Source organism: Mytilus galloprovincialis, chromosome 10 (assembly GCF_965363235.1).
Source record: "Mytilus galloprovincialis chromosome 10, xbMytGall1.hap1.1, whole genome shotgun sequence".
In the NCBI taxonomy this organism is placed as follows: Eukaryota; Metazoa; Mollusca; class Bivalvia; order Mytilida; family Mytilidae; genus Mytilus; species Mytilus galloprovincialis.
In genome coordinates, this window is record NC_134847.1 from 82,054,325 (window position 1) to 82,060,221 (window position 5,897).

Below are 5,897 nucleotides of genomic sequence, written 5' to 3' on the forward strand. Positions count from 1 at the left end.
TTGATGTTAAGATTTAAATTACCTGTGTATTACGTAAATTAATCTTGCATATAAACTGCATAAAGTAATTAAGTGGGTGTTTATAAGTTCCTTCTAACAGATGACCGTATAATTACTATAACGTCGTAGTACCCAAATTACACCGAGTACCCAAAATGCACCTTATCAAAACAAAAAAAGCTGCATAAATCTTACAAATTCTCTTTGTGACTAAACCATTTTTTAAAGTTTTGACATTATAAACGTCTTTCAACATAGGTAAATAAATTTCAATAAACACAAAAAATTCACAGTATATATGAACAGATGAAGCATTCACTGGAAAAAGTAAAATCTACGCAAACATCGGCATGTGACGTTCACAAAAAACAATTTCTTTTAAAAATGGGCAAATAAATTTCCTTGGTGTAGGCATATAGTAAATACAGATACATCTACAAAAGAAATAAAGAATGGAAACTTGTGTTTAGATTATAAGATTCTTCAAGTGACCAGTAGTGCAAAACATCGTTCACAAATATATGTTGTCTTTCCTTTTCAACAAAAGTTTCAATCATGAAATACGTCGAACAAAATAGAAATTTTAACCACAAAAATGAACTTAAATGTAATATTTTCCTATTTACGCTAACGTTTATATGCATAAGAAGCATATATACATATTTTTACTATAACTAATCCTTCCTACTAACTTACATTTAGCACTGCAAAAGCAGACATTATCAAATTCAAACTGACCAATTTTCCTCGCATTCACCATGTATCTTCCATATTTACGTTTGTCGTCCGTTCGGTCATAGTCAATTCACCGTGCATTCAATCATTATTTATCATTCCATTTTTTATCATTCAACGTACGCTCAACATTTATTTATTCTTAATCGTATAAAGTCAGTTCAACGTTCATTCATTCTTAATCGTCTAAAAAGCGTTCGATGTTTATTAATTCTTAATCGTGTAAAGTGCGTTCAACGTGTATTCATTGTTAATCGTATAAATTGAGCTAAAAGAGGGAGGAAATATACCAAAGGGACAGTCAACTCATAACTCGAAAATAAACTGATAACAGAGAAACAATAGAACACATGACATAACATAGAAAACTAAAGAATAAGCAACACGAAACCCAACAAATACTAGGGGTGATCTCAGGTGCTCCCTGGAAGGGTGAGCAGATCTTGCACATGTGGCACCTGTCGTGTTGCTTATGTGATAACAAGACAATAACAATCAAAATCAGGAGTAAACAAAAACTCACAAAACCAACGGACATTTACATCAACAGTTATAAATAATAAATTAGAAACAACACGAACTCCACTAAAACCGGGAGTAAAATCAGGTGCTCAGGAAGGGTAAGTATTTCCTGCACCGTAAACGGCACCCGTCGTGTTATTTCTTTGTTCAGTTCGGCAATGATGAAAGGTTATCATGACTGAGGAAGAATATCAGATATGATTTCTGACACACTTTTGTCCTAATAGCCAATTAGCTCATGATGGCGACAGTAAAATTTCTTGAGTGATGACCTTAATTTGAATGATTCATAGCCCTGTCTTAGCAACTTTTGAGAAAGCAGTATCGTTCAACAAAATTAACGCAATTTGAGCTAGCTCTAGAGTAACGTATCAATTGAGACATATATACTCCATATGCTGGTGCCGCTGGGATGTTGCTACACCGAAATGGAAAGTTGACTATAGGAAAATTAAAATCATCACGTTTGTCATAAATTTTGGTATTCAACCTACCACCAGTGGTCTAAATATGAAGCAGATTTATCTGTGTCGGTAGTATCTTCAATTTCAAGTTCACTTGGATATATTAAATGTAAGTGATCACTGAATCTATTATTATTAAGAGACAGTACATCATCAATATACCGAAAGGTGAAATTAAAAGACTGGACTAATTTCTTTTCTCCTTTCTGTACCAGCCCTTGGATGAATTATACTTCATAGGAATATGAAAACAAATCTGCAAGTAGAGGAGCGCAATTAGTACGCATTGGGATTCCAATAGTCTGTTGGAAGACCAAACCTCCAAATTCAACAAATATGTTGTCAATTAAAAAGTCCAGCATGGCAGTGATATCCTCGTCGATATATTTTCTCCTCGACTCTGTATGATTTTTTACGAAGTAAGCTGAATTCCAGACCAAAACTAGATACTTAAAACGTCTAGTGCCCTTTTTGTTAAAGAAACATAAGCTGACGAGTTCTTTCAGTCGAGCTTTAAGTTTAGTATGTGGAATAGAGGTATAAAGATTTGAAAAATCAAAGGTTTTAATGATTGAGATTGTAAATTTTCCAATAACTCTTGATTTTTTCAGTATCTACATCTGATTAACACAACTTCTTGAATATGCCGTTTCGGAATATTTCTGAAGTCCTCCCATGTAGGGATGGAAGATCCTGGTCTTCATCCTTTGGATTAACACCAAAGGAGATTAAAACCGATTTGTGGTTTTCCAGGATCTCCTGCTTCGTAAGCATACTTAGTGAATATGTAGGATTTCCAAGTGTGTTATTTATTCCCAGTTCCTTAATCAGGCAGTCAATGTAGTGTAACTTGCAAACAAAAACAACATTGTTTTAGGCTTTGTCAGCTGGAACGACAACATATTTGTCATAGAGACAAGACAACTCCTCTATGACCTGAGGGTCTTTAAAGATGGCAGGATCTTTGGTGCTCATTGACCATTTAAGTTTACTTACTCTTATCGGAATCAATGACCTCACTGATTTTACCCACTCCGAAAGAGTGTCAACCTCAACCTTTTCTCTTTTTGCCCAGTTTTTTGCATAACCCTCAACAGATAAAATTGAGAATGGAAGTGGAGAATGTGTCAAAGAGACAACAACGGTACCATAGAAAAAACAACAGTAGAAGGTCACCAACAGGTCTTCAATGAAGAAAGCAAGAAATTCCCGAACCCGGAGGCGTCCTTCAGAATCCATTAGTAGTTTGAAGTTCTGCTTCCAATTGATTGGCTGAGGCTCTCTGTATTTTGGACCCTTGGACGAAAGTTGTCTCAACTTGTAGTTATTGAATATGTTTAGGTATCCAGAAATAACATGGTCAGCAGGATGATACACGAAATGGGAATTTGAACAGGCACAATCAAGTGTTTTAGCTTTGAGGTCATCAATATTTAAATACTGCAACACTTTTTTGTGATTAAAAAAATTAAATGCAACAGAGTTGGTGTAGGAATACGATACTAGAGGAGAAGATTGATCCTTAAAGTAAGAAGGAATGTTGCCCTTTACTCTTTTATGGTGAAGAATATTACTTATATTTATAGCATCAACACACTTGTTTGTGAACTTCAAATTGAAGAAAAAACGTTTTTTTCAATTTCTCCGAATGTTAAAAAACGGGCCTGAATAATCTATGGTTAGCAAAATCCATCACCGTGGCAACTATTTTATACTTCGTAGATCGACTATCTGTAGTGTGGCATTCTTCACATGCTTTCAATAGAGAGTTCAGTCTAGAAAGCGAAAGTTAGTACAGTTTAGAGCGAATGTGATGAATTCCAAGAGGTTTATTGATATGTTCGGCAAGGCCATCTATAGAAACATCATGCATATCGGGTAGATTATAGCGACGATGTGCATATCTCCTCGGCCGACGAAGAGACCTATTGAATAAATCCATCACATTCACTGAACTGAACTACAGGGGTAAATTCAGTAAATAAATATACGTCATCAGGGACCGCCCATTTTGGGGAGAGCTTTCTGTGAAGTCCTGTGCTCTTCTACATTTGCACTTTCATGAATGATATATGAAAGTTTTTGATTTCTAAAGGTAAATCAGGTATACATTTATTTCCACACATAGATAAGCATTAAAGTCAATGGCAATTTTTTTACTGAATTTACCCCAATAGGAAAATATTCACTTTTTCACTGTACTTATCCAAGGCCACACAATAATCACAAAACTCATTTCCTGTAAATGTTAATGTAATGGAAGGAATTTGAAACCTTTTAAAGTTGTTTTGTACACACATTTCTATCTTTAACTGCGGCTATCCGGGATGCACTGTGTACTGTGAGAGAAGCATGGAGTATATGGTAAAAATCAGTTTTTGTGTCCAGATTGAAAGAAACAATAGAAATTACACTTGAGAGTTATGATATCAATGAAAGGCATTCTCCCCATTTACATCACATTATGCACATATTTCTCCTCATAATGTATAAAATCATATGAAAAACATGGATTACCTCCCTTTGACATAGTGTTTTTTTAAGCTGTGTTCCCCATGTTAAGTTGTAAAACAAATGGTAAATAAGCACTTTTCTAGTATTTTAACATTCGAATATTCTGACTGCATGAAGGTATTCATTTATTTTTACATAACGCATTGCGTTTCTTTATTTAAAGAATATACTAGACAACTTTTCATGATTACATGTCCTTCATCTATGAAACAAGTGTTGAAATGTTTGTTATTGGATTTTTATGTTAAATAATTGGTTTTAAATATTCTAAATTGTTACTTCAATCTCCGAAATGTAAAGTTTGGTCATATCTAATCTTATTTTTTCATATTTGGCACTTTTTTCTACTTCAGTTCTGGCTGTCTAGTTTTGGCGAAGAACCAATCCTGATGTTGGGGTAACATGAATTTCTGCAGAGTGATTGTCAATGACATTTTGTGAAATTTACAAGTAATTAAAACAGAGATTTAGTATAATGAACCATAATTGTTGTTTTATTTGGTATGAAACTGCTTAAAAAAAGCCTTTGAAAAGTCTTTTTGTGGTCTTTTCATGGTATTTAATCAAAAACTTCCTTACAAGGAAAAAACTAACTAAGAGTACATCAAGACTTCAGTTTCTAGATGTACTTGCAATACTGGTCAAAGCAAACACAGAAAACAATTCATATTTGTTAAACATAGTATTGTACACCATTATTTTAAAAACAGTCAATGCGCAACTTTATATACCAAATATAATTTGGCCGCAGTATGGGCTGAAGTATAAATTGTGCTCTATCTTTACAAATTCAGCATTTATGAAGGTTGTATTGAAACTGGAACTTGAAAATTGGCTACATTACATGTTTATTACAAAAAAAGTTGGAAAAGAAGTAAAATAGTCCCTTATAGGGGTAAATTCAGTAAATAAATATACGTCATCAGGGACCGCCCATTTGGGGGAGAGTTTTCTGTCTAAAAGTGAAGTCCTGTGCTCTTCTGATTGGTAGATAATGTTTGTAATAAATATTTTTTGGTAGATGGATTAAAACTAGAGTTGAAAAAAAAAATAAAAAATAAATGCTGAATGTACTATTTTTTCCCTACAGGGTTGAAAAGTAATGGGGATCAGTATAGGAATTCAGTGCGAATCTACATTGTTTGTAAACAAGGCCATGTGAGACCCAAAAATGCCGCATGACCCAATGTTTTTATTGTTGCAAAAGATAGGGCTACATTTGTACTTTCATGAATGATATATGAAAGTTTTTAATTTCTAAAGGTAAATCATGTATCAATTTATTTCCACATATATGTTAGCATTGAAGTCAATGGGAGATGTTTTACTGAAAATACCCCTATACAGATAGGGCTACTCAAGTTACCAACAGTATCTATTTGTCATTGCATCCATAAGGTGTTGTAGTACCTAATTCTCTGATCCAGTAGTCTTCTCTTAAACCGGTAAATAGTCTAATTCGGTAGGTCACATTCAAGAAAGGGAAGGGGATTGTTATTACGACGTAAGGAACATATCCGATATCATTTGTGAAACGGTTATTCAATAACGGTCAACCAACTCGTTATGGCGTCCGTAAAATTTACGACGGAAAGATTTCAACTTCACCATTTGGAAATTTTGGTTAAATAGCTTCCTTGTGTGCAGCAAAATGTTCATTCA